This window comes from Malaya genurostris, chromosome 2 (assembly GCF_030247185.1).
Source record: "Malaya genurostris strain Urasoe2022 chromosome 2, Malgen_1.1, whole genome shotgun sequence".
Classification (NCBI taxonomy): domain Eukaryota; kingdom Metazoa; phylum Arthropoda; class Insecta; order Diptera; family Culicidae; genus Malaya; species Malaya genurostris.
In genome coordinates this window covers 14,111,391-14,131,983 of record NC_080571.1, presented here as the reverse complement: position 1 = coordinate 14,131,983, position 20,593 = coordinate 14,111,391, and the positions used below count along the sequence as shown (strand labels likewise).

Sequence of the window (20,593 nt, the reverse complement as noted above, 5' to 3'; positions counted from 1 at the left end):
TGCACGAATGAGATGCTTAATCTCGACCCCTTTGGTTAGAGGTAAAAGTTAAGTCACTAAAAAAATTCTTCTTGCTCAAATGACCATTGCCACGCTTCACCTTTTTGTTGTATATCTTCACATCCTTGCTCTGCCTTGAGGACTAGCATTTTATAATTCTGATTTTATTTATTATTCTCAGTTACAATAAAACTATTTTTATTGTTATAAATGATACTAATATTACTATTATTTTTCGTTAGAAATTTCAGGTGGTTAATTACCCACCTTTGGAATTTTCGGGTGGGTAGTACTACCCACCGTACCCACCTCTTTCACCGGCCCTGGCATGCAGAGCAAGCCTCCAGCTAGGATGGTGGCTACCTACATACATACATACAAACATACATACATACGAAGATAAAAATATTTTGTATACGATTTCTTCACAGTTCTTTTTTTATATATTTTGGAAGCAGAACTAAGCGTTACTTTCAAAATATTCATCACATTCATTTAAAATTTAAAAGTCGATGCATTCCATATTATTTTACATCGATGTTTGTTTTCAATGAAATTTTCGACTTAACTGATATCTATGTCATATTATTGGGAGTACAAATTGATTTCAAATTGCTCTAGCTGTTATGAATATTGAACAATAACAACCAATGCCGATAGTTTCAAGAGGTTAGATATCTGTCCCTAATATTCAGTTCATATTGCTTCGAATTTTTTTTCAAACCATGTTTTTCACTGTATTTATTATGAGCAATTTTGTGTTAACCGAGCAGTATTTGCGGGAAGTTTAAGTTTTCTGTTTCAATTGGAGGAAAGGTGCAACTGATGCGCATCAAATGCTTGTGAATTTTTATGGTGATAATGCTTCAACTGATAAATCATGTAGGGCATGGTTTCGACGTTTTAAGAATGGAGATTTCAGTTTTGAAGACAGGCCTCGCTCTGGAAAAATCGAAGACAACAGTTGGAGGCATTATTTAATGAAGATCAGAGTCAAACTCAAGATAAGCTTGCAAAATCATTGCAAGTGGCTTTACAAGTAGTTTCTGCACGATGAAAAACCATGGGAATTGTTCCAAAGTAAGTCAGCTAGGTGCTTTATGAACTGAAACCGAGAGACATTGAAGGGCGACTTTTCACTTGCGAGCAGCTCATTCAACGGCAACAAAGAAAGGGTTTCGAATTGTTACTGGGGATGAAAAATGGATATTCTATGATAACCTTACGAATAAAAAATAGTACGCTATACCCTGTCAATTATTGCAATCGACCTCAACATAAACACCAAAGCCCAATATTCATGGTTCGAAGGTCATGTTGTGCATCTGGGGGGACCAACATAATATACTACTATAACGGGCGATCAGTATGATAAAGTTGTTATCCTGTATGACAACGCTCGGCCTCATGTCGCAAAAGTAAGACATTTTGCCGCACCCACCCCATTCTCCTGACATTGCTCCTTCTGATTATTGATTGTTCCGACGGATGCGACACGATATGGCAGATCATCGGTTTAATTCTTTCACAGCAATCGAAAATTGGGTTCAAACTGGGATCCCCTCAAAAGCAGAGACATTTTCACGAGACGGAATTCTAAAATTGTCTGAGAAGTGGGAAAAAGTAGTGACTACTGATGGACGAAACTTTGATTAATCTTTAAATTCTTTTCATTTTGAAATAAATGCATTTGTGACCCCAAAAAAAAAAACGGACCGAATGCATTTGTACTCCCAATATTATACGAAGCATTGCATACCTATATCTGATGATGAGCTGTCTGGAGTTCTACAGGTTTCAAAAATCACAATTAGTCCTAATCAATAACGTAGTAGCAACCCATATACTAAGGCTAATGCTAATTTCAATAATTGTAGGGGTAGTAGGTTGACTCCCGATGCAAAACGTAAATATTGAAAAGATTGTTGCGTCATAATCATAGTTGGAGAAACAAATTATTTCTACAGAATTTTAATACTATTATTACCGTTCAACCAATGAATAATAAAAACCCCTTCAAAATCGAACCAAAAGATGTCAAACTAGTTGACGAGCAGATTCATTTCCACTTGGATGTTTCCAATTACAGCATAACATAGTTAGTCTATTGTAGTGTAACTTGTCATTGCCATTATAGCGAGTACCGATCGGGAACCGATTTGTCTCCTGATAGGTTTCTGCTGTATAAACCAGTAAAATAATCCGATGATAACTTATTCTACGAACTGCACGAGCAACCCCTCCATTGAAGTTTAATGTTTTGCCAGGATCCGGTGATACCGATCCTACAGCAAATAAGTTGGGTCTTGTATGTTGCTGCAACGTGTCGAGACTCGTAGGAAGCTACCGCATGTAAATCTCACATCCGCCGTTAATAAACTTTGTATATGCATGAACGGCGGACCGGAGCTTTGAATATGCCGGGAACCGTCATGACATGCTTACGCTTCCTCGGAAAATGAGAAAAGTTTCAACAATTTTCCTTAACGCTGATTTCCTGCCTGTGGCGTTTGTCTTCGAGATGAAAGCCGACAGGTTCGTCTTCTGCCGTCGACTCAAATCTCACTCAAAATATGAATTTGCACTGTCATGCGAGCGTTCGCTTCGGATATGGGAAAGTGCAATAACGGAAGATTTGTAAATTTGTATAGCTAGGAGCCAACTGGTCGGATGGATTTCAAGTGACTGCCGAAGTTTTCGCCATTCAGCACGTGGAAAACATTTCGAACGGTTTTTGCTGATTCGGTAGTATTTTTCTCTCTTGGCTTTTATTTTGCTTGCAGTGAAAATCATGATATATGTAGTTGCGAACGCAGGACTGCAATTACTTCATCGTTGCAATCGTCTGCTGCTCGACTGAAAGTCCTCGTAAGGTATTACAGAATGATATACGAGCGCCAGATTGGCACTTTCAAGTGCGATTTTCGGATTTAATTAGTCTGCAGTCTGGTCACAATGTTATTGCTGTACTTACCGGCTCATGATGAACGGGCTTCGCCATATTGGCACAAAACAAGTCGCCGGTGCCTAAGGCGATTTGATTAATTACCAGATGTACCGCATAAACAAATAGTGCTTTAATTAGCTGTTTCTAAAATAGGAAGTACTGTATCGGAGTCGGGCATCGATGTGCTGTCGGACTGTGGAAGGTATTCCGGTGCCCTCTCGTTTATGACGTAAATCGTTCATAATAGAGCCAACCGTCAATCAAACCCCACATACAGGAAAGCTCATTTTATAACACATAAGCGATAAGGAATGATGAAAAAGGTATTAAGCCCAGATAACGCCATTGATTTTGCTATTTTGCTGTTTGTGTTCGGTACATATTCGTACTATTTCTAATTGTCCAATAGCCGACCGGGCTAGCCAACACGTGGCAGCATCAGTGATGGAAAATAATAAAACTTCTGAAAACAACCCTCATCAAGTGATCGGACAGCTGTTACTGCATCTAACAGCAGCATATGTGAAGGATGAAAAAAATCTCTGTCCGTCAGATATGGGACATTGGTGCTAGTTTCTGGCAGGTTGATTTTTTCCCCTCTGCTTCATTTAGTTCCATCGAATAAAATTAGCACCATCGTGTATCGTCATTAGTTTTGTTTTCATCAGACTTTGAGGCTGGGTTGCCCTCGGCACTCGTTCCATTGTCCAGTTGTCCGATATGAATAGTGACTATTTTCGGAGCCCTTTTCTGACTGAATGTCAATGAGCTTTAATACTAGAAGTTATAGAATAGTTTGAATTTTTGGGAAAATTTTTATAGAATAGCATTTGGAATAAATTTCTGGTTATCACTTTACTATAAGAATTTTGATCCCAATTCTAGTCAGTTTAGACTTTTCATTGAAAAAATGATTTAATGAGCTAAATTTTGTTTGTTTTCGGGGACAGAGATCATTATTCGCACCGGTCTAATGCTGCTGTTTGTGACGTCATTCATAGTTCAGAAAAGGTATTCTATTATGCAACAGTGTGCCTAACTATTCGCTCTGTTTCCAAGTGCTATTGGCGTGTGTGTGTGCGTTAAATTACTTCTTCTTGTTGTTTCCAATGCCATAGCTTCTGATATTCTTGCAAGTTTAATCATCGGATACTACCATTAAAGCTTGCTTCATTTAGAATTGGAACAAACTTTTGCTCATATTGTGGCGCTCCTGGTGGACGGATTTGGAAGTTCTTGACGCCCACGTGTCGGGAGTTTTGTCAGCTTCACGTATGATTTTGGACATTCCGCAAATCGACTGTACTTTGTAAACAATCAACATAGAAGCCGAAATAAAGGAAAAAATTGTGCACAGTTATTTGGAAAATTTAATTTTCGAGCACCGAACAGAACCCTGCGGAATGGCACTCTACTTCAGCAAAGATTTCATAGAACTAGTTTTGGATGTAATGAACCGATAACCGCTGCCATTCGATCATTCACTGCTGTAGAAGATCTTTTTGAGTTTGGCGAATCATCCAGCCGCTTCGCTAGTAAAGTCAAACGGTCTTCTGTGTTTTGATATTTTTTCTAGTCTTTAATTTTTGTTTTTAATTAAATTTATGTGTATTTTGTTTTCAATAATGTTATGTGACTATTAGTTTTAGATGTATTGTGATAATTATTATGTGTTGTTTTTTAAATAATGGTGGTTTTTGCGCCCGTTTGAGAATGACATATTTTATGTTCAACTCAAATGGGTTTTTCTCCACCCATATCCATGTAGATTTCGTATCCGATGGATATTACAATAATAAATAAATAAATAAATAAATAAATAAAATCCATTGTGCTCTGCATCTAGGCTAGCTAAGCAGCTGAAATTGCCCAGAAATACCGTATCGCGAGTTATCAAACGGTATAAGGAAACATTGACGACGATTCGGAAGCCTTAAGTCAGTCGTCGGAGTGGAACTGTCGACCGGAAACTGCGTGGTAAGATTTTGAAGACGATTAAGAGGAATCCTAATCTGTCGGACCGTGATTTGGCCAGAAAATTCGATGCTGCCCATAGTACCGTGAGGAGAACTCGACTCCGGGAAAGAATCAAGTCGTATCGAACTAGCAAACAGCCAAATCGGACCATAAAACAGAATTTTGCCGTTCATTCGATCTAACGACCATCCCGTAATGTTTTGACCAGATTTGGCAAGCTGTCATTACAGCCAAGTCGTTCAAGAATGGTATGCAGAGAAAGGGGTCCAGTTTATTCCGAAAAACCTTAACCCACCCAACTACCCCCAGTTCCGCCCTATTCAGAAATACTGGGCAATCATGAAGAGGAGACTCAAGGCAAAGGGAAAGGTTGTCAAAGACATCAATCAGATGACGAACTGGTGGAATAAGATAGCTAAAACGATGGATGCAGAAGGTGTGCGCCGCCTACTGAGCCGTGTTACAGGAAAAATTCGAGAATTCCTTCGAAACCGTGACGAATAATTTTATCCGTATTTTTTCTTAAGAGTATGAAGAAAACGCTACATTTGTATAAAAAAAGATCTTGAATTCAATAATAAATAACTGAAATACAGGCAATTGTCTTTGTTCCAATTCTATCTGAAGCAAGCTTTAGTGTAACAGAGGTATTTTGGTCCACTTTAGGGTTGATTTTATTTTGGCCACTTTGTAAAAATATCCACCAAATGTTGTGATATCTTTGAAACCCCCTTCCGCAATAGGCAATTTAATGTGATTAGCTTCAAACTGATGCAACATGGGGTACTTAACATCGAAAGAATCCGATTAAATCGATGAAGCTTGTTAGGTGGACCAAAATATATATAGATTCCCAAAATACCTCTGTTACCCTATATGTATCGAAATACAGAAATAATTGATTCAAATAAAGCTGGTTTGGTCTTATACAGTTTGTCCTTTGCATTCCTGATGAATGCCAAACGGACAAATAGAGCTTTTTGGAGCAGTGAATGTTACCGGTAATGATTTTTTTGGTCGAATCATTCATTCATATAGTCTGCGTTGCACAAGAATAGAAGCGTTATTTTCATAGCAGAGTTGGAAATATTTCAGCTTATTTTTCTTTGTGAAGTCACATGCTCTGTACATGCGAAGCGCTTTTAGGTTGTCTTTCTGTGCATCGCATTCTGTGGCAGCTAAACTTCTCAGAAACACGAAAATATGATTCCGAAAATTTTTGGTTTTATTGCAGGCGCAAAACCTGTGAAAAAATGCCAAAAAGCTGGAAACCGCTGCTTAGTACAATCCAGATGTGAAAAATCCTTTCTCATCCACCTAGTGGTGTAATGATGCCTTTCTCACATTACTTATATTTTCAAAAACATCATTAGAAGATTCTGTCAAGTTTCTTTTTTTGAAACTTGAATACAATCAAAAACTTTCTTCGATATAAACTACCATCACCTTTTCAATTTGTAAACAGTTATGTCATGTTAATAAAGATTTAAATGTGGCAACCCTGCACGCTATACAAAATTGAACAAAGCACGCTGTGTGCTAGGCGGGGGCGTTTTTTTCTTCTTCCGTACCAGCACGTACCGATTTTGCATCATTTTGTATGACAGTTTGAAAGTTTTGATACTTATTGCCCTATAATTTCGGAACCGGAAGTCGGATCTGGATGGAATTGCACAGTATCTTTTAAGACAATGAGAGCTTTAATTTGAATCATGATTTGTGAAAATCGGTTTAGCGGAAACCGGACACTAATAGTCCCAAAGTAGATTTATATATCCACCAACTAACAAGGTCTGTTAACTAGATGAATTTACCAGTAAATTTTATAAAAAATGCGCATCTCATTTCGCCATCGCTTATGAAAAAATCCTCATGAAATTGAAAATTTTTACTAATCTCACTGTGATACCGAAACCGGAAATCGGATCTGGATCAACTTTTCGAGAACTTTCTGAAGAATCTCAAGACATTTCATTTGCAACTTAGTTTGTAACAATCGGTTCAGAAATTTTCGAGAAAATTGAATGAGCATTTTCTCATAGATTTGCATATATTGCCTCGTAATTCCGGAACCGGAAATCGGATAAAGATAGAATTCATTCGTTTGAATCTAAGTTTGTGAAAATCGGTTGAGCCATCTCTGAGAAAAGTGAGTGACATTTATTTTCATTTTTTTAATGCATATCACCCTGTAATTCCGGAACCGGAAGTCGGATCGGAATAAAATTCAATAGCGATCTATGGAACCATAAGACCTTTCATTTGAATCTGAGATTGTAAAAATCGGTTCAGCCATCTCTGAGAAAATCGAGTGACATTATTTGTCACATACACACATACACACACAGACATTTTGCGATCTCGACGAACTGAGTCGAATGGTATATGACACTCTGCCCTCCGGGCCTCGGTTCAAAAGTCGGTTTTCACAGTGATTGTATAGTCTTTCTATATGAGAAAGGCAAAAAACCTTTCTCATCCACCTAGTGGTGCGATAATGGCTTTCTCTTTCCATTTAAATAGTACCATTAAAACATTTGTAAGATTCTATCCTCGGTCAATAGCAAATATGGCTTTTATCCTATCAAAGAACGCTCACTAACAACTCTTCACACGATTCAATCAGTGCCATCAAAGAGAGACGGATATCATCGCAGCAAAAAAGCCGGCATTTAACATAAAATGGACACCAGTGCGAGATCGAATTTCTCTCGATGACCTTTCTGAGAATCAAAGGTTAGCTCGCTTCTGTGGGGATTCTCTCTGAAGCAACAAATGGTCGCTTATTCTCGTTTCGCGATCTTATTCTGTATGGGAAGTGGATAATTGCGATAGAATCATTTTCCTATTGCCGCTTATTCTAACTATGTGCATATAATCTTTCTATAAGTTGTGTCTATAAGCTCCACACAAGGGTTTTGAAATATTGCAACCTAGTATGAGAATCATCAAGTCGAATCATCGATTCGATTTTCTGCGATAATTGTCAACTTGCGATTGTTTCTTGGTAAATTCCACACAGCGCCGATCATTATCAAACTGTAAATTTTTTTAAGGGCCGTGGAGCGAAGAAATGTAGAAAAACCGTGAGAGACACGGTTCATGCATTGAGAGACTCGAGTTCTTCTACCGGATTGAAAATTTTGTATACAATATTGATAAATATCGAGCGGCTTCTGTCAAATTTTCGGCAATCACCAACACTGGTCAGAAGTATTGTGAGCTTATCAAATAACCGAAATTGATTCTTTCATTTCCAAGAAGTTTTGTTGTATTGTAAAACACTGGGATTTGTCGGTTACGTCACTTATATCACTATATCTCCAGAACCGGATGTGACAGCCATTTGATCTTCGACCAATAGTCCAATAGTAGATTTCAAACGAGCTTAAGAATGAATGAAAGGTCTTCTAATCCCATACAAAGTTCCATAATTCTATTTGGATCCAACTTCCGGTTCCGGAACTACACGGTGATATGCACAAAAAATAATGAAATAATGCATTAAAAATGTGAAAAAAAAAGGTCACTCACTTTTCTCGGAGATGGCTTAACCAATTTTCACAAGCTTAGATTCAAGTGAAAAGCCTCTTCCTGAATTTCATTTGGAGCCCACTTCCGGCTCCGGGACTACATGGTGATATGCACCAAAATTGTGAAAGAATGTCATTCGCTTTTCTCGGAGATGGCTAAACCGATTTTCACAAACTTAGATTCAAATTAATGGTCTTATGATCTCATACAAAGTTCCACAATTTCATTTGGATCCAACTTCCGGTTCCGGAATTACAGGGTGATATGCACCAAAAATGTGAAAATTGTGCATTAAAAATGTGAAAAGATTCGTCACTCACTTTCCTCGGAGATGGCTTAACCGATTTTCACAATCTCAGATTCAAATAAAAGGTCTTATGGTCCCATAGATCGCTATTGAATTTTATCCCGACCCGACTTCCGGTTCCGGAACTACAGGGTGACATGCATTAAAAAAATGAAAATAAATGTCACTCACTTTTCTCAGAGATGGCTCAATGCAGCAAGCCCTGCGATCTGTTGAACAATGGTGTTGTCAGGTTGGAATATCTGTAAATCCGGGCAAAACATCAATGGTGCTTTTCACTCATCGTAGGATAATCACAGGAGCTCGTCCGTTACGGTTCTTCGGTTCAGAGGTTACTGTGGTCGATCAAGTTAAATACGTCGGGGTTATTCTTGACTCAAAACTGAATTGGTCTGCTCACATTGACTTCAGGATTGAAAGAGCTTGCATGGCTTTCGGCCAATGCAGACGAGCTTTTGGAAAATCATGGGGACTCAAACCCAGATATATTCATTGGATCTACACAACTATTGTTAGACCAATTTTAGCATATGGATGTCTTGTATGGTGGCAGAAAGGAGAAGTCACGACAGTTCAGTCAAAGCTAAATCATCTCCAAAGGATGGTCCTAATGGCGATGACAGGAGCATTCACGACAACTTCTACTGCTGCTGTAGAGGCGCTACTGTGCATTAAACCATTACATGCCGTCTTAAGGTTACAGGGCTTTGGAACAGTAACCCATTAGATTATGCTACCAGCCATACTCGCTTGTGGTCTCAAATGGTTACGTGGGATGAGTATTTACTCGCTCCTAGTGACCTAACTCTCACATGCAGTTTTCCTTTTAAAACATTCAATGTGAGCTATCCTCTTCGTTAGGAATGGTTGTCTGGTTGTCTGGAACGACAACTTGATGAACACATAGTTTGTTTTACGGACGGTTCTCTGTTGAATGGTCGTGCTGGTGCTGGTGTCTACTGTCGTGAAATGAGGCTGGAGCAGTCTCATTCACTTGGTAGATACTGTACTGTGTTCCAAGCAGAAATCTACGCAATTCTGTGTGGAGTACAATCGGCACTTCAGCAGAGGATCTGTGGTAAACGAATTTATTTTTGTTCCGACAGTCAGGCAGCCTTAAAAGCACTCAGTTCGAATGACTCACGGTCGAATCTAGTGATCGCATGTCGAACTCAAATTGAAGACCTCAGCATTTCAAATGCTGTTTACTTCTTATGGGTACCCGGCCATTCTGGTATTACTGGAAATGAATGGGCTGATGAGTTGGCTAGAGCTGGTGCAACGAATGATTTCGTTGGTCCTGAACCAGCTTTACCACTTTCAACTAGTTGGATAAAGCACAAGATACGTTCTTGGGCTGCCTCCAAACATGCCAGCTACTGGCGCAGCTTGCAAACTTGCGCTCAGACAAAAGCATTTCTACCAGATTTAAATCTGAAAATGTCAAAGTGTCTACATCATTTCTCCAAGTATCATTGAAGTATTTTGGTCAGAGCTCTGACTGGACATTGCAAACTCAATTATCACATGGCTACTATTCAACGTGCTGAGTATTATTCGTGTGATTTGTGTAAATGCGATTATGGTACTTCATATCATCTGATATGTAACTGTCCCGCATTGACGCAGCTACGTATACGGGTTTTTGGTTCTCCATACATGGTTGTGTCTGTGTATGCGAAGCTAAAATTGAAGGATATTCTCTCGTTTCTCACCCAATGTGGTAAGGAGCTATAGTCAGAAGGGTTCATCGTTCTTCCTGGAGTGAATGAATCCCTTCTGTATTCACCTTAAATAGGGTTTAGCAGATTGTTTGGCATCCTTTGGGGGGTACCGAATTTACTTCTGCTCGTACATACTGCGAGTCGTTCTGCATTCTTCCGGAAGTGCAGAATGGTGTCGCTTTTGTAAGATCTCTAAATCCTCTCGGGGGTTGGAGGTTTTATTAACAGCAGACTGTTCGGGACCTCGTAGAGGTTCAGAATTTCCTTCTGCTTCCACTAAATGTGATCCTCAGCAAATTGTTCAGCATCCCTTAGGGGTACAGAATTTACTTCTGCTTTTATGTGTTTTTGTGTCGTCAATTTTTCCCATCCTCCTAGTCCAACCCTTACCATTTCCTTTCAATCCTTCCCTCCTATATATCCGGAAAACGATGCTAAAAACAAATTGATGGCAAGGCACAAATCTCCAAATATCAAGGGGAACGTGCCATTTGAGCCAATTTGTTCTGATTCCTGATTCCCATAGATCGCTATTGAATTTTATCCTGACCCGACTTCCGGTTCCGGAACTACAGGGTGACATGCATTAAAAAAATGAAAATTAATGTCACTCACTTTTCTCAGAGATGGCTCAACCGATTTTCACAAAATTAGATTCAAACGAATGAATTCTATCTTTATCCGATTTCCGGTTCCGGAATTACGAGGCAATATATGCAAATCTATGAGGAAATGCTCATTCAATTTTCTCGAAAATTTCTGAACCGATTGTTACAAACTAAGATGCGAATGAAATGTCTTGAGATTCTTCAAAAAGTCCTCGAAAAGTTGATCCATATCTGATTTCCGGTTTCGGTATTACAGTGAGATTAGTAAAAAAATTCAATTTCATGAGGATTTTTTCACAAGCGATGGCGAAATGGCGCATTTTTTATAAAATTTACTGGTAAGTTCATCTAATTGACAGACCTTGTTAGTTGGTGGATATATAAATCTACTTTGGGACTATTAGTGTCCGGTTTCCGCTAAACCGATTTTCGCAAATCATGTCTTAAAAGATACTGTGCAATTCCATCTAGATCCGACTTTCGGTTCCGAAATTATAGGGCAATAAGTATCAAAACTTTCAAACTGTCATACAAAATGATGCAAAATCGGTACGTGCTGGTACGGAAGAAGAAAAAAACGCCCCCGCCTAGCACACAGCGTGCTTTGTTCAATTTTGTATAGCGTGCAGGGTTGCCACATTTAAATCTTTATTAACATGACATAACTGTTTACAAATTGAAAAGGTGATGGTAGTTTATATCGAAGAAAGTTTTTGATTGTATTCAAGTTTCAAAAAAAGAAACTTGACAGAATCTTCTAATGATGTTTTTGAAAATATAAGTAATGTGAGAAAGGCATCATTACACCACTAGGTGGATGAGAAAGGATTTTTCACATCTGGATTGTACTAAGCAGCGGTTTCCAGCTTTTTGGCATTTTTTCACAGGTTTTGCGCCTGCGATAAAACCAAAAATTTTCGGAATCATATTTTCGTGTTTCTGAGAAGTTTAGCTGCCACAGAATGCGATGCACAGAAAGACAACCTAAAAGCGCTTCGCATGTACAGAGCATGTGACTTCACAAAGAAAAATAAGCTGAAATATTTCCAACTCTGCTATGAAAATAACGCTTCTATTCTTGTGCAACGCAGACTATATGAATGAATGATTCGATCAAAAAAAATCATTACCGGTAACATTCACTGCTCCAAAAAGCTCTATTTGTCCGTTTGGCATTCATCAGGAATGCAAAGGACAAACTGTATAAGACCAAACCAGCTTTATTTGAATCAATTATTTCTGTATTTCGATACATATAGGGTAACAGAGGTATTTTGGGAATCTATATATTTTGGTCCACCTAACAAGCTTCATCGATTCAATCGGATTTTATCGATGTTAAGTACCCCATGTTGCATCAGTTTGAAGCTAATCACATTAAATTGCCTATTGCGGAAGGGGTTTTCAAAGATATCACAACATTTGGTGGATATTTTTACAAAGTGGGCTAAAATAAAATCAATCCAAAAGTAGGCCAAAATACCTCTGTTACCCTATCGGTAGTATCCGATGATTAAAATTCCAAGAATATCAGAAGCTATGGCATTGGGAACAACAAGAAAAAGTAATTTAATGCACAAACACTCGCCAATTCAGCTCATTACTCACTTTTTTTTCTCGGAGATGGTTGAACCGATTTTCACAAACTCAGATTCAAATTAAAGGTCTTATGATCTCGAACAAAGTTCCACAATTTCATTTGGATCCAACTTCCGGTTCCGGAATTACAGGGTGATATGCACCGAAAATGTGAAAATTGTGCATTAAAAATGTGAAAAGATTCGTCACTCACTTTTCTCGGAGATGGCTGAACCGAATTTAAAAAATTGATATTCAAATGAAGATCCTTACTTACCCATACAAAGTTACGGACTTTCATTTTAATCCGATTTCTGATTACAGAATTACAGGGTGATATGCACCGAAACTGTGAAAATAATTTCACTCATTTTGCTCGGAGAAGGCATTACCGAATTTCACAAACTTATATTCAATTGAAACGTCCAATGGTTCCATACAAAGTTCCTGAATTTTATTTGGATCCGACTTCCGGCTCCGGAATTACAGAGTGATATGCATCAAATATGTGAAAATAATATCATTCACTTTTTTCGAAAATGACTGAACCGAATCTGACAAACTTAGATTCAAATGAAAGGTCCTAAGATACCGTAAGAATATTCCAATTTTCATTCGGCTTAAACCTCTGCTTCCGGAGGTGTAAAAATGTCAGTTTCAAGAATTTTTGATTTCATAAGCTACCTCTTTATATTTGCTAGTTAATTTTTCTAGTTTGCCGACCATGAGAGTCTGATAATTTGATAATCCCATAAAAGATCTGCTGAATTTTATTCAAGTCCGACTACCGGTACATTTTTTTTCAAATCTTCATAGAGAATCGTAAATAAATTTGTAGGTCATATTAGTGTATGGTTGAATGAACCGAATGTCACTATGCCGATATCCAGCTTTTGGTTGCGGAAGTACCAACAATAGTAATAAAATGTAATAGAGTAACAGGTATTTTGACCACTTCATATATTTTGGCCCACCTAACAAACTTTATGGATTTAATCGATGTTAGGTAACCCATGTTGCATCAATTTGAAGCTAATCACATTAAATCACCTATTGCGAAAGGGTTTTTCGAACAATATTTGATAGATATTTTACAAAGTGGGCCAAATACCTCTGTTACTCTAAAATGTAGCTCACTTCATTTTCTCAAATATGATTGAATCGTTTTTCACTAACTTAAATTCAAAAGAAGTATATTAATGTAGCTGTATTATGCAACAGAAATGGATCAGAACGATATGCGGAGGTTTTATGCAACTGTCAATGGCGCGCGGCACAAGACTGCACCAGTGCCCGCCATGTGCAACGACCGCGAGGGAAATTTGCGGACAGACAAGACAATGGTGGCAGCTAGGTGGAATGAGCACTACAAAGATTTGTTGAACGGTGAAGATGTAGGCGTATCAAGAAGCAGAATAGATGTAAAGACTGTTCCAGAAAGTATGGACGCAACCAAAAACCGCTGCCATTTCGCAATGGTTCAGAATCTGTCAATTTTTTTGTGCTGCATCAATTCGGCCGAGGGTTCGAAAGCTTGCTGGAAATTTGAACTGCATAATCATGGACGACGAAACCTACGTGAAACTCGATTACAAATCCTTGTCGGGACCACAATATTATACGGTGCGAGAAGGGCAAGTATTAAACCAGGCCGAGACATCGATTGAAGTCGAAAAATTTGGTTAGAAAGCTATGGTCTGGCAAGCAATTTGTAGCTGCGGTAAGATTTCGAAACACTTCATAACAAAAAAAATTCGTTTACAAAAACGACTTCTACCCATGATTCGAAGCCACAAGGATCCTGTTGTCTTCTGGCCAGATCTTGCTTTTTGCCACTACTCGAAATCAACGGTAGAATGGTATACTACCAAAAATGTCACTTTCGTCCCAAAAGACATGAATCCACCAAATTGCCCACAACTTCGACCAATTGAGGGGGGAAGGATGAGATCCCGGTCGAACTTCTCAAACACGGAAGTGAGCAGCTGCACCAATCGATTCACCATATCCTCATAAGAATATGGGAGGATGAAGAATGAAGAATTACTGTCGCGCATCCTGTTTAACAGACTGAGACCGCTTGAGGAGTCCTTTGTCGGTGAATACCAAGCTGGTTTCGCGAGGGCCGATCAACGACGGATCAGATGTTTAGCCTGCGGACGATCCTAGATAAGTTCCGGGAGTACAACTTGCAGACTCACCATCTGTTTATTGATTTCAAGGCAGCGTACGACTCAGTAAAAAGAAATGAACTGTGGCAGATAATGCTCGAACATGGTTTTCCGGAGAAACTAATTAGGCTGATACGTGCAACGCTGGACGGCTCGAAATCAAGTGTACGGATACGGATTGTGACCTTAGATGGATTAAAGCAGGATGATGCGCTGTCAAATTTACTGTGGCGTGCAGAGGAATGGCACTATCATCACACGGTCGCATATGCTTCTTGGCTTTGCGGACGATATTGATATCATCGGCATCGATCGTAGAGCAGTGGAGGAGGCTTTTGTTCCTCTGAAGAAGGATACGGTAAAGATAGGCTTGACCATTAACTCTACCAACACGAAGTACATGATGGGGGGTAAAGACAGAGGTAGGTCTAATGGTGTTGGTGCTGAGGTAGTGATTGATGGGGATATATTTGAAGCTGTCGAAGAATTCGTTTACCTTGGAACACTTGTGACATGTGACAATGATGTTTCCCGTGAAGTGAAAAGACGTCTTGCTGCGAATAGGGCCTTTTATGGACTTTTTATGGACACTGCTCCTTCCGGTGGCTCTATACGGACACGAAGCGTGGACGTTACGAGAGATAGACCGGAACGCTTTCGGAGTTTTCGAGCGCAAAGTGCTGCGGACAATACTCGGTGGGAAACAAGAAAATGGTGTGTGGCGCAGACGCATGAATCACGAGTTGTATCAAGTATATAGAGAAGCGAATATTAAATATTAAATTAAATGCGGCAGACTTCAGTGGGCTGGTCACTTAGAGCGAACGCCGGAAGAAAGACTTGCGAAAATAGTATTCAGTACAGAACCAGGTAGAGGTCGGCGACTTCGTGGAAGGCCACGAACGCGCTGGTTGTATGCAGTGGAAGAGGACATGGGATCCCTAAACGTTCGGACGAACTGGAGAAACATCGCCCAAGATCGACGAAGATGGAGCTCTACAATACGCCCGGCACTGGCGTGAAGGCACGCTGTAGCCATCCAGGTATCCAGGTAGGTATTAGCAAGATTTCGATAAGAAACATATTATAAATAAAAATGATTCAGATTATTTTATTTAAATTATTATTTTGACGAAATTGATTTTGTGCTATTCTTTTTATTTGTTATTTGAAAATATTTAAAACATTAGATAAAGTTAAAAAATTCCAAAATTCAAGGAATCACACGCAAATTACGTGCATTAATCATAAAATTACATTTTAGTTTTTGCCTTTCTCGTATAGAAAGGTTATGCAAACACTGTGAAAACCGACTTTTGAACCGAGTCCCAAAGGGCCGAGTGTTATATACCATTCGACTCAGTTCGTCGAGTACGCAAAATGTCTGTGTGTATATGTGCATATGTGTGTATGTAACGTTTTTAACGTTTTAACTTTTCTCAGAGATTGCTGAACCGATTTTCACAAACTTAGATTCAAATGAAAGGTCTTGAGGTCCCATAAAAAATTCCTGAATATTATTTGGATCCGACTTCCGGTTCGGGAGTTATGGGGTAAAATGTGCAAAAAAAATGAAAAAATGTGTTCTAACCTTCCTCATAGATGGCGCGACCGATTTTCACAAATTTAGGTTCAAATGAAAGGTCCTGTGGTCCCATGCGTAATTCCTGAATTTCATGCGGATCCGACTTCCGGATCCGAAAATATAGGGTAAAGTGTGTTAAAAATTGTATACCATCACTGAAAATGAGGAAAAACCTTAAAAAAATTCTAAATCGACCTCAAATCTTTTCCAATTAATAGTTTATATCAGTAGACGGTCAAACAAACCGATTTCGGTTATTCTTTTTAGGAATCGAAGAAAATTATTTTGAAGAATACCACAGTATTATATATGATAGTATGATTGATATGAGAAAGGCATCATTACACCACTAGGTGGATTAAAACAGGTTTTTTAATATCTTTTCAGATTCTAAGACATAACGCTCGAACGTATGCTGCAAAGATGCAGAAATACGTCTGAAGTCGAAATAAGTCTATATAGTTCATGATCCGAGTCCATATAGTTCATGATCATAACATGAAATTACTATCTTTTTGAAAAATCATGACTCATTTTTCTATGTAGGATCCGAGTATTTCCCGTGTACTAGAGATCTATCAAGCAGATAATCTTCAGATGAACTAGGCATGCGCTTGAAGAAGGCTATACCTTCTTATGTGACTTTCGGCCAGGATACAAGAATCCCGTGCAAATCACTTGTTACCTATGACAATCAGATGGCCACATGTCAATATTGCCAAAAAGCTGTTCACTACCGTAAACCATGTGATAAACTGGACAAGGAGACAACTACACCAAAGGACAACGGTGCTTCCTTCACACCAACCCCAAGCAACCCCAGTACATCTGTGACAGCCACCAACAACAGTGAAGTATCCCCTTCAACAAAACCATCCAACGTAACTCCTATAGAACAAAGTACACCAGCTGCAGTTAACAACTTACCCTCCAACCAACCAACAACTGCAAACAATGTACAACAAGGCACATCTACAGCAACTAGCAACGAAATCAACAGCAATACGACGACAGTGGATGACGAGACGAACCACGAACAAACTGCCACTCAATCCTCGCAGGAGGGAAATGGAAGCTCCTCTCCCCCTAGAAAAAGGGTGACAACGAGATCCAATGCAAAAAATTTTTTAGCTAAAAACTCAGCTCAATCGGCCACGTAAAGCTTGTACGCAAATAGACCTGAATAAAAATATCATTTATAAAAAAAAACAGATAATCTATCTGTATTGGGTAATATATTTTTGACCATATATCTCAGTAGCGTTACAAGGAACGTCATATACTGAAGCAAATCGTACAGCATTGTGCTAATGCTGGAACTGTATAAACATCGAGCAAATAGGTTTGTTTAATGGAATTGCGCCTTCATGTGCACAGCTAGATGCACTCACTGTTTAAATGAAACTTCAATTTTATTCACCGTAGGTCTAAAATAAAAGTTCTAGATGCAATGAATGATTGAATTTGATCCCGAAACCACTGATGACTTTTGCCAGATAGTCCATATGGTTTGGTTGTCCAAATACTGTCTTGTCTTCTGGGCTTAAAGACTGTCCCAGAAAGTATGGACGCACTTTGATTTCGCTGTAAATAATTCACAAGTGTTAGATATTCAAATTTTATTCGATATACTGATAATATTAGACAACAACAACAGAATATTATTCTCAACATTTGCTACTTAGCCATTGTAGACTAGCTGGCGCACCTTCTTGCGAACGTTCCTCATTAAATTCCGTACAGACTTCTTGGCGACAAGTTTTGACACTTTTTTCCAATCTTTTTCGAACTGTTGAATGATTTCGGCTGCCGAGATATGTTTCCTAAGATGTGCCTTCGTTAATGCCCAAAATTCCTCAATTGGTCGAAGTTGTGGGCAATTTGGTGGATTAATGTCGTTTGGGACGAAAGTGACATTTTTGGTAGTATACCATTCTACTGTTGATTTCGAGTAGTGGCAAGAAGCAAGATCCAGCCAGAAGACAACAGGATCCTTGGTTTATCCTCAAAGGTGTTATCCTCACCGAACTTCCTGATTGCATTTCGCACGGCCTTTTCACTTACTCCTTCCATTTTAGCTATCTTTCTCAGTGACAGTCCGCGTTCTGTGCACCATTTGTACACAATTTTTCTACGTTGTTCTGCTGAAAGTCCACACATTTCGAAACAAACTAATGGAAACGAAAAAACAACTGCACAAGTGGTTAGAGAAGAGTGTAAACAACAGGGCGCAGCCATAAAAATTGACAGATTCTGAATCATTGCGAAATGGCAGCGGTTTTTGGTTGCGTCAATACTTTCTGGGACAGTCTTTAAGATGACTAATGATTGTATTGTACAATATACGAAAGCGAACTGATATGATCTCAGTTTCCATCATATTCTGTTCTCAAACACTACATATGAGACATTGTACAATCTACCTCGTAGCTAAGGTAACATTTATCTTGAACTAGATACAGTAAATAATTACAGAGATTTCCGTTTAAGCTATCATAGAGATTAATTCTACGTTCACAGCCCAAAATTAAAGGGACAGGATACCTTTCATCCATTTTTTTACTCTTGATACTGCATTTGAAATCGAACACCTCACTCAAATAGATATCCAAAAATCAGTTCGAACTTCACACCAGTGGATTCAGTTTTCACTTTAAATTACGATGCTCTTTGGTTCAAAGTTCCACTATAGTTTGCTCGTTGATATCTAGAAAATCACCGTAGAACCACAGTCTAAATATAATTATCCATTCTATTGTACCGAGAGCAAACGTTGAGATTCCCCAAGAGAACGGTCATCTAGCTCAAGTTTTGCTTAGAATAGACTATGTAACATTATTATGCAAACTTTCCTAGCACATTACGATGGCAATCGGTCCCGTCGGGCAGAGGCAGCAGCACCACCTCCCGGCAGCCGTTCGACAGGACAAAGTTCACAAAGGACCAATAAATGAAACTAATGATCGATTCATGTCTCGGTTGGCTAATAAATTTTCATCAAGCTCGGTGTTCGGTCAACTATGAAACTCTAGTTATGTGAATTAGAGTTGTGACATTGGAACACAATTACATTTACCTTTGGCTTTACCACGAATGACACCGGTCGTAATCCAGCTCGGAATTTATGATCTCCGCTGACGTCTTACAGAGCCGACACAATCCAATCGATGGACGACGGTATTTCCGACGGCTCGGGAAGTACTCAAAATCACGCAAAGTTTTTTCACCGCACACACCGGATACCGTAAATTGCTGAAGAAAAGCCCAAGGGGTTTCTCCTGGGTCTTCGATTGCCGAATAAACAGTAGCAGTAATAACGATAATAATAATAATAATAATAATAATAAGAGTAACAATAATACGCACACTGCTTTGGTCCCTTTTTCTTTTCGCGACACCACCACAAATACGACAAACGAAGGACTACTCTGCAAAGGGCGTCCACGGTAGGCCACGGTCTGCCACGGAATGAGGGACTGTCACTTACTTTTGTCAATAAAATTCACCCCACTGTTTTTCCGCTCCACCTTTTTCCGACAGCCTGGAGCGACGTAACGAACATTACGTTAGTTGTTTTGGGCTAGTTTTGTTTCTGAAGCGTCGTTTTTCCCCGGAATTCGAATTTGCCTTTTCGACCTCGACCGGTGAATGTTCGGCATTAGGGAAATCATGGAACCGCATGGTAGATCGTAGGTGGCACATCTTGCCGGTCTTTTTTACCGACTACCGATCCGTTAACATAAGGCTTCATCATAGTCCTACGCGAATGCTTTTCAATGTGAGGTAGCTGCAGCTTTAAAATCCTGTGCACTGTTTCCTCCATGTGTTTTGTGACTTTTTCCAGCTGTGTTGAAAGGTTTCCCTCTCACATGGCCGGCTCTCGGGTTGACCAGCGAAAAGTTCAACTTTAAGTCATCTGACACCCACATGTCACAGCCTTAAGCGGTTGTTTGTTGGATTGTATAATTGCCTTGCGATTCGAACAACGTGTTTCACGTGGTGGATTTGGATTGGATTGTCAAGGGGTGAAGTCTAGGCTTTTATTTGCGCACTGTGTTGGAATCTATGGACACATGAAAAACAGAACGGAAGTCTAAAAATGCAAAGCTTTGACGGTTATTTTTAGCCGAAAATAACCTAGTAATGCTTAATGAGCGTAAAT

General features: G+C 39.1%; 1 protein-coding gene across 5 annotated transcripts in view; it reads right to left on the bottom strand.

Annotated features, from left to right (window-relative positions):
* LOC131428309 (1-phosphatidylinositol 4,5-bisphosphate phosphodiesterase) overlaps positions 1–20,593 on the bottom strand; it is a 165,752-nt gene that overhangs the window by 100,917 nt on the left and 44,242 nt on the right. The window contains exons 1-2 of one of the 5 annotated variants that reach the window (XM_058592163.1): positions 19,798–19,929; positions 19,508–19,715 (exon numbers count right to left, since the gene is read on the bottom strand). The exons of 1 other annotated variant lie outside the window; for it this stretch is intronic. The gene's annotated coding sequence lies outside the window, so the exon portion shown is untranslated. Of the gene's footprint in view, positions 1–19,507; positions 19,930–20,593 lie in introns of those variants that run through there. 3 more of the 5 variants (XM_058592162.1, XM_058592161.1, XM_058592166.1) reach the window with 3 other exon arrangements.